The sequence below is a fragment of the Muntiacus reevesi genome, chromosome 1 (assembly GCF_963930625.1).
Source record: "Muntiacus reevesi chromosome 1, mMunRee1.1, whole genome shotgun sequence".
Lineage (NCBI taxonomy): Eukaryota > Metazoa > Chordata > Mammalia > Artiodactyla > Cervidae > Muntiacus > Muntiacus reevesi.
In genome coordinates, this window is record NC_089249.1 from 163,220,685 (window position 1) to 163,236,947 (window position 16,263).

The following is a 16,263-nucleotide window of genomic DNA, read 5'->3' on the forward strand; positions in this document are numbered from 1 at the left end:
TCTCTATATCCTTGCCAATACTTATTATTTTTTGAGTTTCTTTTAAAATTTATAGCAACCCTTCTAATGTGTGTGAGGTGATATCCCATAATTTTGACTTGCATTTATATCTACTACTGTGGGCAGGAATCCCTTAGAAGAAATGGAATAGCCATCATGGTCAACAAAAGAGTCTGAAATTCAGTACTTGGATGCAGTCTCAAAAATGATACAATGATCTCTGTTCGTTTCCAAGGCAAACCATTCAATATCACAGTAATCCAAGCCTATGCCCCAACCAGTAACGCTGAAGAAGCTGAAGTTAAACGGTTCTATGAAGACCTACAAGACCTTTTAGAACTAACATCCAAAAAAGACGTCCTATTCATTATAGGGGACTGGAATGCAAAAGTAGGAAGTCAAGAAACACCTGGAGTTACCGGCAAATTTGGCCTTGGAGTACAGAATGAAGCAGGGCAAAGGCTAATAGAATTTTGCCAATAAAATGCACTGGTCAAAGCAAACACCCTCTTCCAACAACACAAGAGAAGACTCTACACATGGACATCACCAGATGGTCAACACCAAAATCAGACTGATTATATTCTTTGCAGCCAAAGATGGAGAAGCTCTATACAGTCAGCAAAAACAAGACCAGGAGCTGACTGTGGCTCAGATCACAAACTCCTTATTGCCAAATTCAGACTTAAATTGAAGAAAGTAGGGAAAACCACTAGACCATTCAGGTATGACCTACATCAAATCCCTTATGACTATACAGTGGAAGTGAGAAATAGATTTGAGGGACTAGATCTGATAGACAGAGTGCCTGATGATCTATGGATGGAGGTTTGTGACATTGTACAGGAGACAGGAATCAAGACCATCCCCATGGAAAAGAAATGCAAAAAGGCAAAATGGTTGTCTGAGGAGGCCTTACAAAAAACTGTGAAAAGAAGAGAAGTGAAAATCAAAGGAGAAAAGGAAAGATATTCCCATTTGAATGCAAAGTTCCAAAGAATAGCAAGGAGAGATAAGAAAGTCTTCCTCAGCAATCAATGCAAAGAAATAGAGGAAAACAGTAGAATGGGAAAGACCAGAGATCTCTCCAAGAAAATTAGAGATACCAAGGGAACATTTCATGCAAAGATGGGCTCCATAAAGGACAGAAATGGTATGGACCTAAAAGAAGCAGAAGATATTAAGAAGAGGTGGCAAGAATACACAGAAGAACTGTAGAAAAAAGATCTTCACGATCCAGATAATCACAATGGTGTGATCACTCACCTAGAGCCAGATATCCTGGAATTTGAAGTCAGTTGGGCCTTAGAAAGCATCACCACGAACAAAGCTAGTGGAAGTGATAGAGCTCCAGCTGAGTTATTTAAAATCCTGAAATATGATGCTGTGAAAATGCTGCACTCAATATGCCAACAAATTTGGAAAACTCAGCAGTGGCCACAGGACTGGAAAAGGTCAGTTTTCATTCCAGTCCCAAAGAAAGGCAATCCCAAAGAATGCTCAAACTACCACACAATTGCACTCATCTCACACAGTAGTAAAGTAATGCTCAAAATTCTCCAAGCCTGGCTTCAGCAATACATGAACCGTGAACTTCCAGATGTGCAAGCTGGTTTTAGAAAAGGCAGAGGAACCAGAGATCAAATTGCCAACTTCCACTGGATCATCAAAAAAGCAAGAGAGTTCCAGAAAAACATTTATATCTGCTTTATTGACTATGCCAAAGCCTTTGACTGTATGGATCACAATAAACTGTGGAAAATTCTGAAAGAGATGGGAATACCAGACCACCTGACCCACCTCTTGAGAAACCTATATGCAGGTCAGGAAGCAACAGTTAGAACTGGACATGGGACAACAGACTGGTTCCAAATAGGAAAAGGAGTATGTCAAGGCTGTATATTGTCACCCTGCTTATTTAACTTATATGCAGAGTAAATCATGAGAAATGCTGGGCTGGAGGAAGCACAAGCTGGAATCAAGATTGCCGGGAGAACTATCAATAACCTCAGATATGCAGATGACACCACCCTTATGGCAGAAAGTGAAGAGGAACTAAAAAGCCTTTTGATGAAAGTGAAAGAGGAGAGTGAAAAAGTTGGCTTAAAGCTCAACATTCAGAAAACTAAGATCATGGCATCTGGTCCCATCACCTCATGGGAAATAGATGGGGAGACAGTGGAAACAGTGTCAGACTTCATTTTTTTGGGCTCCAAAACCACTGCAGATGGTAACTGCAGCCATGAAATTAAAAGACGCTTACTCCTTGGAAGGAAAGTTATGACCAACCTAGATAGCATATTAAAACGCAGAGACATTGCTTTGCCAACAAAAGTCCGTCTGGTCAAGGCTATGGTTTTTCCAGTGGTCACGTATAGATGTGAGAGTTGGACTGTGAAGAAAGCTGAGTGCCAAAAAATTGATGCTTTTGAACTGTGGTGGTGGAGAAGAATCTTGAGAGTCCCTTGGACTGCAAGGAAATCCAACCAGTCCATCCTGAAGGAGATCAGTCCTGGGTGTTCATTGGAAGGACTGATGCTGAAGCTGAAACTCCAATACTTTGGCCACCTCATGCGAAGAGTTGACTCATTGGAAAAGACCCTGATGCTGGGAGGGATTGGGGGCAGGAGGAGAAGGGGACGACAGAGGATGAGATGGCTGGATGGCATCACCGACTCAATGGGCACGAGTTTGAGTAAACTCTAGGAGTTGGTGATGGACAGGGAGGTCTGGCATGCTGCAATTCATGGGGTCGCAAAGAGTCGGACACGACTGAGCGACTGAATTGAACTGAACTGAATGATTAGTGATGCTGAGCATCTTTTAATGTGCTTCTTGAACATTAGTTTATCTTCTTTGGAGGAGCTCAAGTTTTTTGCTCATTTTTTAATTTGGTAGTTTGTTTTTTTATTTCCTTGAGTTGTAGGAGTTCTTTATATATTCTGGATATAACCCCTTATCACGTATATGATTTGCAAATATTTTCTTCCATTCTGTATACTGCCTTATCACTCTGGATTATGTCCTTTAGTACACAAAAGTTTTAAATTTTGATGAAATCCAGTTTATTTTCACATTGGTTGCCTGTGCTTTAATCTCATAGGCAAGAGATTGTTGGTAAATTCAATGTTGTAAAGATTTCCCCTATGTTTTCTTCTAAGAGTTGTATCATTTAGCTCTTACATTTGGGGTTAACTTTGGCCATTTTTAATTGGGTTGTGTGCCTTCTTAAAATTAATTTTTAGGAATTTTTTTTTTTTTATTCTGGGTGAGCCCTTTGTTGAATATGTATTGCAAATATCTTCTCCCAGTCTCTGGCTTGTCTTATTACTCTGTTTTTGTTATCTTCTGATGAGCACACATTTTTCATTTTAATAAAGCCCAGTTTACCAATCCTTTCTTTTATGGTTATATGAGTTTGCTTTTTGTGAACTATGCAAGAAATCTTTGCTGGCCTCAAGTTCATGAAAATATGTTTTGTGTTTTCTTCTACAAGCTTCATTTTTTAATCTTTTGTATTCAGGCCAATCATCCTTTTCACATTAATTTTTTTATATGGTATGCTGCTGCTGCTGCTAAGTCGCTTCAGTCGTGTCCGACTCTGTGCGACCCCATAGATGGCAGCCCAGCAGGTTCCCCCATCCCTGGGATTCTCCAGGCAAGAACACTGGAGTGGGTTGCCATTTCCTTCTCCAATGCATGAAAGTGAAAATTGTATATGGTATAGCCAAGGTTTATTCTTTTCCATGTAGATCCAATTGCATCAGCACCATGTATTGAAAAGACTAACATTTCCCTCAGCAAATGCAATCATACCTTAGTTATAAATCAGGTAACTGTGTATATTGGGGTCTGTTTTCTTACTCTGTTGTTTCCATTGATTGTGTTGTTGTTCTCTCTCTGGTGTTGATACCACACTATCTTGATTACTGTAGCTTTATATGGATAGTAAGGCCTATAATTTATGTCTGTTTTTGTATTACTGGCCTGGCATTGAGAAGGTCCATGTAATACTTGAGTAATGAATAAATGAGTTTCAAAGCAATCATTATAACTGCCTTATCATTACTAGTACAGTGATGGCCATCTTCCCATGTGGGCCAGAATGATGGAGACCATAGGTAGTCCCTATTTCGTCACTGTCCACTTTGGAATACACTATGTATATCACCCAGTCTCTCTGGTCATTTGTCCTTGTAGAATTTATCCTGTAATGTGTATCATGTGTGTTGTAGTGTGTTCTATATATTACCCTTTAGAGTGAACCAAAGGACCTTAACTACCTAGGAAGCTTGTAGGCAGGTGTTCCTTTTGTGCCATGGACATATGTGTAGAAACAAGAGGACGTCAAAGGAACAGCTAGACCTGCTGGACACTGATGAGGGAGAGGTCACTGGGACAAATGTGGAGTGCAGGTGTTTCTTAGGCAGCATCCATGAGCGACTGGCAGGATGTGAATGGCTGGGAGGCAAGTCTGCCTGACTGTGCCCAGCTTTCATTTCAGGCTCTTTCACCCATAAGTACTTCCTGCACCATTTAAGATAAGCAGGTCAAGTTAAGTTCAGAAGCTCATGAAGTTCTCACAGGTGTCCAGGAGGCTCTTTTAATCCTTACTGGAACAAGGAGGTTATAAATAAATAACAAAATAGGTGGGTGGATAGATAACTAGACTTTTGACAGTAGATATCTTCATAGATTAATTAACTACAATCATCTAGATTTCACTGGGCCCTTGTTGAGTTCAGGCTACAGTTCCTGACCTTAGTTCATTTTTAGTCTCAGTGGGAACAAGAGTTAAACACAGTAGATACTTTTTTTAAGTGAAAGGGGAGAAAAAAGCTCTTCTTAAGGCTAGTCCACAGGATGGGAGGGACTTTCTGGGAACAATGTCTGGTGACCTGAAGTGTTAGGAGTGATTCAATCTTGAGTCCTGTCCACAAGGCTGGCTTGGCCCCAGCTGCCTTGAAGTTCTCCATGGCAGAGGTCACTGATGGCCCAGGCTCAGGTTCCAGTTCTGCCATTACCAACTTTGTGATTCTGTGCCTCAGTTTTCTCATCTGTAAAATGCAGATGATAATGATCCCTGCCTGATAAGAGTTATTGTGTAAAACACTAAGAATGGCCCTGACACATATTAAGAGTTCAGTTGTTTGGCTTAGATACAAGGCATTTGTTAGGACCATCTTTGCATTACTTATCACAACCACAAATAATCAGCACTAAGTCTGGGCTTCCTCAGGTCTGGCAGAGTGGAGTTCTGACTACACTGTTGTTTGGTGTTGACTGTCAAACCTGTTTCTCCTCTCCTGGGGATGTCTCTGGAGACCAGGGCCTCCCCTATGATGTTAATTCCCACTCAATCCCTGGGCTTTCTAACAGGAAGACAAACATTAGCCAGGTGTAACTCACCTGTAGTTACCTAGGTTTCTCTTTGCCATAAATAGAATTTGCTTCTCAACCAGTGTGCTTAAATTTCAAATCTCGTCTGAGTCTTGGAGTTGGAAGGGAGGAGAAGGAAAAGTAGAAACACAGACAATCATCCAAGGGAAATGATTTAGGAGCTGCCCAGACAGTGAATAATCTACCACTCATAGCTGATAAAAAGCATGTATCAAGAAACTCAGCCCTGAGGTTAACAGGGTCATGCAGAATGATTGCACATAGGGAGGAGACTTTGGTGCAAGTGGAGATGGCTGTGGTTAACTGGGAAGACTTCCTGGAGGAACTGGGGTGCTGGGAAGGAAGGCAGAACCCACCTGGGCCCTTCTGACCAAGGTCAGCGCTCTTGGGGGTTTTCTAGGCTGTGGTCTAAACTCAAGGTTCTTATCTTACCTCTGCCCTTTTTTGTATCATCTGAAGCAAATAGCTTCATCTCTATGAGCCTCAGGCCTCTCCTCTGCAAAAGGGAGCCTGTATGAGGATCAATATGTTAATGTTTAGTATAGCTTAGGCATGTAGCAGAAACTCACTTAAGTATTTTTAAGTCTTTTAAATATTTTATTCAGGGCTGGGTCCAGTGCCCAGCACTGCAATACAAAAGTAAATAAGGCCCAGCCTTTGCCCAGTCCAGAGAGAGACAAATTTTCCAGGAAGATGATGATGAACTGGTTTAGACACAGGTCTGATCCAAGGCAGATGTCTCAGGCTTCTCAGGGAAGTAGCACTATTTGACCTGTTGGATTAGTGGAAAACTTTCTCTTCCTAGCACAGGCAATCCATCAGACTCGAGGTAGTGCCTGTTTTTACATGAGTGAATCCAGGCCAGAGAGTTATTGTGAGGGACTGGTCATCAGGAAGCCTGACCCAGCCCAGCAACCTGCTCCTGGCCACCCCATAGGACCAGACTGTGCCTTCTACCTGCTTTCTGAGGGTCAGCACTCACCCCAGCTCAGTTGGAAGATCTGTTTGGCAGAACCAAGCTGCCAGAGTTTGAGGCTTTTTCTTGTCATTCTAGGGCCTAGGAGGGAACTTGTGAAAACTTCTGCCCACGCCCTGAGCCCCACCTCTAGCATAGTGTGGGGCCCCTGCCTGCACACGTGGAGCCCCAAGCCTGGGAGGGAAGAGAGGCTGCAAACGCAACATTCCCTGTGACCACATCCCAGCCTCCTGAGCTCTGCAAGTGTTGTACTTCCCTCTGAGACTAGAATCCTTTTCTTTCAAGTCTAACCATCAACACTGTCCCTATCTTTCAAGGCCCAGTTCAAGCACAGATTCTTCCAGGAAGCATTCCCTGACTCCTCTGTGGAATTAGCCTTCTAGGCTCCTTTCTCTGCCTGTTCTCTGGGGAACAACAATGTGATCAAGCAGAGAGGTCCAGAGCATGTGGGTTTGAGCTGATGCAAAGTCAAAGTGCAGGGTGGAGAGAGGAGTCTGGGAGGGGCCTGATTGTGATGAGGCTGAAACACCATTGGCTGCATCTCCCTGTGGTTGGGAGCTATTGAGAGTTCTTGACAGAGGGAGAGGCCTGGTGAGGTTGGCAATCAAAGAGATTTCGCTTTCTGCAATAAATGGTGGGGTGGAGTGGAAGAACATTGAGGACCTAGAGGCAAGGTGATTAGTTAGAGGAGATAATTAGAGGAGTTCCATCAGTTTTCCCAAACAGTAGACTGTAGAGAAGCTTGTGTCAGATTTTTACATAGGGAGTTTTGTAAAAATATAGATTCTGGGGCCCTTTTCCCATAATTATTGTTTCAGTGGATCTGAATGGGGCTAGAACCTGTGCTTTTAGATGCCCCAGGATATTTCAGCAGACTGAGGGTGGACTATTCAATAATACTCTTAGGACAACTGGTTAGCTATATTAAAAAAAAAAATACTAAGCTTTATCTCTACTCACTCCTTACACAAAAATAAATGCCAGATGGAGCCACGATAGAAATGGAAAGGAAGGGAGGGAGGGAAGGATGGAGGGAGGAACAGAGGAACAAAGGGGTGGAGGGACAGAGAGAGAGGAAAGAAAAAATAAATCATAAAGGGACTAGAAGAAAAGTGGGCGACATTCTAAAAAAATAATCTTGGACACAAAACCTATAAGTCATAAAAGGAAAGATTGATGATGCATTTGACCACATAGAAACAAAATTTTCCTGTTCAGCAAAGTTAAAGACTAATGATAGAAGTATTTGCAGTTCATATCAAAAAGATTAATATCCCCAATATTTAAAGAGTTTGTATAAGGAAATAAATATATAATCCATTAGGAACATAAGCAAAGGATATGAAAAATAATTCCCTGAATGAAATAATTGCTTAATAAGCTTATGCAAAGTTCTAAGCCTCACTAGAGAACAAGAAATACAGATTTTAAAAATACTGAGATATCACTGTGGTAAGCAGAATAATGATTCCCAAAGATGTCCAGATCCTAACCACTGGAACCTATGAACATGTTCCCTTTCTTGAAAAAAGGCATGTTGTAGATGTGATTAAATCAAGGATGTGGAGGAGGTGAGATTTTTATAGATTATCTAATTCTCCAGGCCAGAATCCTGGAGTGGGTATCCTTTCCCTTCTCCAAGGGTTCTTCCTAACCCAGGGATCAAACCCAGGTCTCCCACATTGCAGGTGGATTCTTTACCAGCTGAGCCACAAAGAAAGCCCAAGAATACTGGAGTGGGTAACCTATCCCTTCTCCAGTGGATCTTCTCGACCCAGGAATCAAACCAGGGTCTCCTGCATTGCAGGCAGATTCTTTACCAACTGAGCTATCAGGGAAGCCCTATAGATTATCTAGGCAGGGCCCAACATAATCACAAGAGCCCTTATGGGTGAAAGAGAGGCAGGGCAGTCAGTGTTATTCAGTGTGAAAAGATGCAGCCAGCCACTGCTGACTTTGAAGATGGAAGGGGCCAGGTGCCAAGGAGTGCAGGCAACCTCTCGCAGGTGGACAAGGCAAGAAAATGCTGAGGGTCACACAGCAGAGTTGTGTCAGGGGCTTCCCCTATGAGTAACGGGGTCCCATGCAGGCATATTGACTCCAGGCCTCTCCTTCTGCCCTTGCTGGAGGGAATTCACAGACCCTGAGAAAAGTGGGGAGTATCTTGGGAAGCAAGCCAGCCATGGTGAAGAGTCCTGGTGTTCTGCCCCCTCGTTCTCTTCAGGTGCCCTAATTGCCATCCTCCCTGCAGCCCAGATCTATCTGCCCCTGCGGAGCTCCCAGGGAAGCTTAATCAGTGTCAGGCCGTCCCTGCCATTCAGGGTACATGGCCCCAAACAGAAAATTGGAGGGTTCAGAAATTTTCTCCAGTTTGGCCCGAACACCCAGCTGGCTCTCCATGAGCAGGTCATGTCTTTCCTCTGGGCCTCAGTTTCCTCCCAGAAGCAAATGAAGATGATGGGTACAAAGTTCTGTGAGTCTGAAGACAGGATGTGCTTATGCAATTCATCCTTTTGACTGTAATGGAAGCCCAGGTTCGGGCCCCTTGAGAGTTGCCCTGCCCTGGGCCTCACTGACCTGTCATCATTTCACAGGAAACCAGTGACCACGAGGTACACTGGAGCCTCCAAAATCTCCAGCCTCAGCAGGAGAGCCATCTAGTGCAGCATAGAGACAGGGGGATGGGCCAGCCAATGTGTGTGTCAAGATTGTAATGACTTAATCCATGAGTGTCTTCAGTTCTAGCTTGAGCCCTAGGTTGATATGAAAGGTTCAATCAGAAAGATACCCTGGAGAAGGAAATGGTAACCCACTCCAGTATTCTTGCCTGGAGAATCCCATGGACAGAGGAGCCTGGCAGGCTATAGGCCATGGGATTGCAAGACTGAGACACGACTTAGTGACTAAACCACCACATAGTGTAATCTACTAAGTATGCAATAGCATTATGCCAAAAAAAAAATCCATGTATATAACTTGATTAAAATATACTTTATTGCTAAAAAATGCCAACCCTCTTCTGAGCCTTCAGTGAGTGATTCATAGTCTTTTGCTGGTGGAGGGTCTTGCCTCAATGTTGGTGGCTGCCAACTGATCAGGGTAGTGGTTGCTGAAGGATAGGGTGGCTGTGGCAGTTTATTAAAGTAAGACAGCAATGCAGTTTGTCACATTAATTTACTGCTTCCTTTCACAAATGATTTCTCTGTAACATGCAGTGCTCTTTGAAAGGAATTTACCCTCAATAGAGCTTATTTCAAAATTGGAGTCAGTCCCCTCAAACCCTGCTGCTGCTTTATCAGCTAAGTTTATGTAATATTCTAAATTTTTTATTGTTGTTTCAGCAGTCTTCACAAAATCTTCACCAAAAGTAGATGCCATCTCAAGAAACTACTTTCTTTGCTCATCCCTAGGAAGCAACTCCTCATCTGTTAAAGTTTTATCATGAGATTGCAGCAATTCAGTCACATCTTCAGACTCCACTTTTAATTCTAGTTCTCTTGCTATTTCTACCACATCTGCAGTTACTTTCTCCATAAAATCTAAGCCATCCACAAGGATTGGAATTAACTTCTTCCAAACTCCTATTGATATTTTGACCCCTTCCTATGAATCACACATGTTCTTAATGGCATCTAGAATGGTGAATCCTTTCCAGAAGGTTTTCAACTTACTTTGCCCAGATCCATTAGAGGAATCACTATGGAAGCTATAGCCTTATGAAATATAGTCAGGTTCACCTCCACTACTGCCTCCAGGTTCCTTCCTTGAGCAAATGAGGACATGGAGGGCAGACACTGTTCTTTCTGGCCATGACCTGCAAGCTATAGCTGTTGACCAGAACTAGCTGCAAAGGATGCTGCTAGATGCAACCTACATGGGTGACAAGAGACTCAGCTGATGCTCAGGGGCTTCAGTTGCTAAAACAAAATGGGGAGTGGCTAGTGGGAGACGTTTTCAGGCTCTGCCCTGTTCCCCATTACTAGCCAGAGCCCCACCAGTGGCTTTGGCCACTCTCTGTCCAGATTTCCTTCACTGGTTCTCTGACAACCTCTCCTGTTAGGCTCCAGACCCACATCTTCACACTTACTCTCTCTCGCCACCATCTGAGCCCCCAGTCACTTTCACTTTTGTTTGCTGCATAAGAATTCTGCCCCATATCATACACACACAGACACAGTGTCATACACACAGATCCTCAGAAGGGCCACTGGTTTCATGCTGGGTTCTTAATTGAAAACACTACTTGCCTCCCATCTAGGCTGTGGCCTTCTGTTCTGGGCTTCAGCTTCTGAAATAAGCAAAAGACTTACTTTCCTGGTATTTTTAACATCAGTGTGTTTTATTACTTACGGTCAGTAAAAGTTTTACCAGATTTTGGCATATTGGGGTGCATGCATCCATGGGTACATGTAAGTAGATTATAAGAACTTTATGCCCAAGGTCTGGGATGGATTGACCTAATAGCCCTCTGAACTCCAGGCCCCTGTCCTTGTCTTGCCCGAGTCTCATCTATCTTGGCTGGTGATTCAAGCTCCCTAGTCTAGAGCTCATGCAAACTCAGGCTGGCCTCCTGCCAGGATTAGTGAAACTGACCACCTGATAGAGCCCACCTCCTATCTTCCCTCTGTGGGGTCCACTCTGGGCAACGGCCTTGTTGTCCCCACGCCTTGGATCCAGAAGAGGTATCCAGTTGGTTGCAGAGCTTCAGGCCTCAGCCCTGTTGCCTGCCTCTCATCCCCCTCCCTTGAGGCCTTCGTGGCTCCAGCCCCAGCACCCTACTCTCTTCCGTGTTGGGATATGCTACTAGCTAGACCTATGGAAGCTTCCAGAAGTGAGAGTCAAGTTGTCTGATATGTTAGCCAGCTGGCTCTTAAAACTCAGGTTCTTCTCATGGTTCCAAGCTGGTTTCTAAGCCAGAGCTCTGAGGGCTGTGACCTTAGTAGCAGGCAAAGTGGACCCCAAGTCCATTCTGCCACCATCAACAGAGGACATCCATCCTTCCCTGGCCTATGGCTCAGACTCCTGTTGCCCAGCTTCTGGGCCTGTAAGGAAAGCCCCCTGCCTCTGACCTCGTGTCACTGGTGATTTTTACAGGTATGCTCACCAGTTCTCTGCAGAGGCAACTTTTCCTTTTGTTACTTCTAGCTAATATTAAAATTTTACACATATCTTCAGAGGTACAGAATGTAGAAAAGAGCCATTTTCTTCGCATCACTTGGTCACAGAGATTGGAAATGGCCCTTCTAAAGGGGTTAAAGAGTTAAGTAAAAGAATGTTGATGCCAGTGTGAATTGTAACCCATTCCAAGGCTGAAGACTTCTTAGTTCTTGTAGGTTCTCCCCAGTTCTGCACCCAGTCCCAGCTGCCCCCTCCCACTGCCTCTTGTATTAAGGACCTCTGACGTGTCACGGGGTGTGGAACAAGGCAGCAGAGAGCACTGGCCCAGGAGTCCGAGGACCTGTATTGTCTGGGCCCGTCATTGTCTCCCGCAGCTCAGGGGCCCTCTGTGCAGAGTGAAGGGGTGGGCCTTTCGGCTCTCAGGCCTCCCTGACTCCATGATCTGGGTGGCCAATGGTGCTGATGTGTTCTGCCTGCTCCTGCCCCAGAGGCTGCCAGCAGGAGGGCCCTCTCCAGAAGAGTGCCAGGCCCTGCTCACAGGTACAGCCTGGGTGCTGACCCCAGGCAGGTGGTGCTAGCCCAGTGAGTCACCTAATGACATGGCAGTCACCTGACTGTCTCCCTCATCCTCCCCGCCCTCCTGCCTGGACAGGGAATTGCTCCAAGCCCCAGCCTCTGGGCGCTTCCCCACCCGCCTTTGTGGCTCAGTGAAGAGAGAAACACAATATAGGGTCCTCCTTGGCCAACTGACTGTCACTCAGACTGATCACTCCCCACTCAGTCATTCATCCATCGGGAGAAGCAAAGCTCACCACTAGCTAGTGTTTTGGGGGTACATTGAGATCCTTGCATGAAAGGGTCAATAGACATAGTAAGTAGAGTCAATGTTTTATTATCCATCCACAGCACCCAGGGGCCTCCTTCCCTCACACAGGTCCAGCCAAGCCCAGGAGTCACAGACCAGCCCAGAGCACAGTTCTCTGTCTACACTGCAGGTGCCGGCTGCCTCATCTGACTTTTCCATGACTGGGCGCTTCTGCCCACATTAGCTTGGATAAGCAAGGCCTGGGGTAATGCCACCAGGATGGACCCCCCAACCTCAGTCTTCTCCCCATTTCTCCCATCCAGCAGCCACAGCCAGGTTAGGACATAAGTTGAAAGGTCCCCTTGACTGTTAAGCCTCCAGTCACCGTGGTCACTCCTCACCAGGGATATAGCCACCTCCTGTGGGGCCAAGCTGGTGCCTTCCCAGAACAGGGAGCCATAGACTATGGTGCCCGATGTGCCACAGAACCATAGGCTGTGGTGCCCAGTTATTCACAGAGGTGGGGATGAACTCTGACCAGCAAGCAGGTGGCACAGGGTGGTCTGCCTTGGCCACCATCACTCTGCAGTCTTTGGGGAAAATCACCTTATTTCTCTAGGCCTCAGTCTCCTCATTTGTCAAGTAAGAGGATGGAACTAGATGCCCAGTCTTTAAGGATCCGTAGGAGACTATGGTGTCAGTTTGGTCCTCATAGCAGAGATCAAAGTTTATGCCAGGCTCCCAGATATGGTGCTTGTGCCTGGTTTGGATCACAAGGTAAATATTGATTGTAAGAGTAACCATTTTTTCTGGTTTGCCTGAGATGATGTGGTTTATTCATGTTGCTCCTCCAGAATGGTTAGTTGTACCCCTTTCACTCTCCAAAGTGCCCTAGTTTGGATGACAACTTACATGGCCACCCTATTTACAGTAATATGATGAAATAGTTTCCCTGCCTTTCCCAATTTCATCCTGCTTTGGGAGGATGCTCTCTGCTTAGGTCAGAGGAGGCCTTTGACCGCTTAAAAGTAGCCTGTGCTGAGTTGTGACCTTCCATTGAAGAAACTCAATCACTGCATTTGCTCAGTTCAGTTCAGTTGCTCAGTCCTGTCTGACTCTGCGACCCTATGGACTACAGCACGCCAGGCTTCCCTGTCCATCACCAACTCCTGGAGCTTACTCAAACTCATGTCCATCAAGTCAGTGACCCATCCAACCATCTCATTCTCTGTCGTCCCCTTCTCCTCTTGCCTTTAATCTTTCCCAGCATCAAGGGCTTTCCCAATGAGTTAGTTCTTCACATCAGGTGGCCAAAGTATTGGCATTTCAGCATCAGTGTCAGTCCTTCCAATGAACACCCAGGACTGATCTCCTTTAGGATGGACTTGTTGGATCTCCTTGCAGTCCAAGAGACTCTCAAGAGTCTTCTCCAACACCACAGTTAGAGAAAAAAAGCATCAATTCTTCGGCGCTCAGCTTTCTTTATAGTCCAACTCTCACATCTATGCATGACTACTGGAAAAACCATAGCTTTGACTAGATGGACCTTTGTTGGCAAAGTAATGTCTCTGCTTTTCTATATGCTGTCTAGGTTGGTCATAGCTTTTGCTAGAGGGATGTTATTGGAAGACATAGGTGATCTCATGCATCATTCGCTGCCCCTGTCTGAAGTACAACATGAAAAAGTTCTTTTCAAGTAATGCTTTGCCTCCTGTAAGGAACTTACATATTTTCTTCTTCTCTGGTTATAATGACTCTACAGTGGACCCTATCTCCCTTTTCTCCTTGGCTGCCCAGAGTCTCAGATATCAGTGTATAGCTGAACTGTGGAAGCACTGTAAGCCCTTGTGATTGTTCTATCAGTGCTCTTTCCATCTCACCAGTCCTGACCTCCTGCCTTATCTACACTTTCCTTTGTTCTGATTTGTCATTCTTATTTACAGATTTTTTTAATCTGGATTTATAGTTTGTCATTCTTTTAAAAATATTTATAAAATTTTATTATAGTGATATTGAAGTTTTTATAGAACCAAGATGAAAATGAAACAAAAAAGGAATAAATTTATAGAATATACTTTTTAGCTAGTTGTTGAACTCCCTGCCCTTCCATGGCATGTCAATATGTCTGAGGTCCTGCCACTTGAGCAACCATTATTTGAGTCTTTCAGAGTATTCTATGAAAGTAGAAAGTGGGAACTTTTTAAGACTGCATCAGCAAACACCCAATGAAAATTAAGGTGAGGTCATGAAGGGTGCCTGTGATCAGTATGCCAGGGGCAGAGCACGCCTACAGGAGAGAGAAGAAGGCTATAGAGACACTGGTCACTCTCTCAGACCCTCACCAGGGTATGGACACCTGCGAGGTGGCTGGGGAATAAAATCTGGCAGTAGGGAGCCTGGATTCAAGTGCAGGCCCTATCTCTTAAGAACATAGGACCTTAACAGGCCACCCTCCCCCTGCAGTCCTTAGTTTCATCCACTGGAAAGTAAGATGGCTGGTGGGACAAAGTTAACAGTGACGTCCAGCTTTGAAGTTCTGTCTGTGCTCTTGGAGAAAAGGGCAATGCCCTCAGAGCCCAGGAAGCCTTGGCTGCCCAACTTTCAGCTGACCCTGGCAGGTCAGACATACTTGGGGCTCCACTCTGACCAGCTTCACCCCTCAGTTTGACAAGGACCTCTATTCTGAGCCCCTTCTAGGGTATTCCTGGGCCACTGGCTGGACAAAAAAAGGCTGGAAAGTGGAGGAAGCTTCCAGAATGACCTTCCAGGTATTGCTTAGTGGCTCTGGAGGTCACCCTGTGTTAGACTGTGAACCACCGCAGGGATGGTGGTTTTAGCTTTCTCATTAAACACCAGGCTTGGGAGGTAGGTTAGCAACAGTTTGCAAAGCCATAAGCCTGGATACCTTCAGAACTCAGGGCCAGAGAGAGAGAGAAATACTAACCTGAGAACAGTCCCTCTCATAGAAAGCTCATCTCTAGATAACCGACCAGCTCCAACTCTTGCACTGGCCACGGGACCCGCCGGCGTTCATCCAGTGGCATCCATGTCCATTTTCATGTTGGATGCACTGCAGCTTGAAATGGAGTTGAGCCAGGAATTGCTATTATTTCATAAATATTATTTCACTTCATAGGTGACACAACTGAGGCTTAGGGAGCTGAAACCCATTCAGAGTTGCTTTCTGAGCAGAGACTGGAATCCAAGCCTGTCATCCCTAAGTGCCCCCATGGTTCCCAGAGTCTATTCTGCTCCTGACACCCCACAGAGCCACAGTCTTCAGAACCACAGTGGACATTCAGAATCACTGGCACCTCTGGAAATGTGGGCAGAGGAGGTGCCAAGAGTGCTCTGGTCCACAGGATCCGGGGCTGTGGGTTTGGGTTGCGTCTCCCTGATTAACCTTTAGGGATTACACCAGGTCTCACTGGAGCTGCATGAGCTGTGGATGAGTTGCAGTAACCCTCTCTTCTCTTCTCTTTGTGTGTGTATTTCTGTGTGTGTGTGCTTTGGTCAAGTAGAAGAGCGTGAATTCCCCTCCGTGACCATTCATCTCCAACACCAGACGAAAGGGCAGAAGAGTTGGAACAGAGCTGCCCACGGCATCCAGCGTGGCTTCTCTCGTGCCGGGACCAGGGATGCCTGGACCATGCTCACGGCCATCTCTAGCCGTCCACGGATCGCATAGCACACGGGGGACTTGTGGGGGGCCACTTGCCACTGCCAACTGAAACAATATGATGGCGACTCTGACATCCTTCATGACGTTTCCACAACAGACATTCAGGCAGAAAGTGCTGGTGCATTTTCTGTCTGTGAAGTAGAGGGCCATGCCTCACCAATGTGAATAGTCTGGGCCCTGATGACCTGACCTGAGTCCACTTGTAGCCAGTGACACTTGGAAAAAAATTTTAAAAACTCCCCAAACCACCTTGGGTTTGACTTCTGTAGCTCTTGACCAATG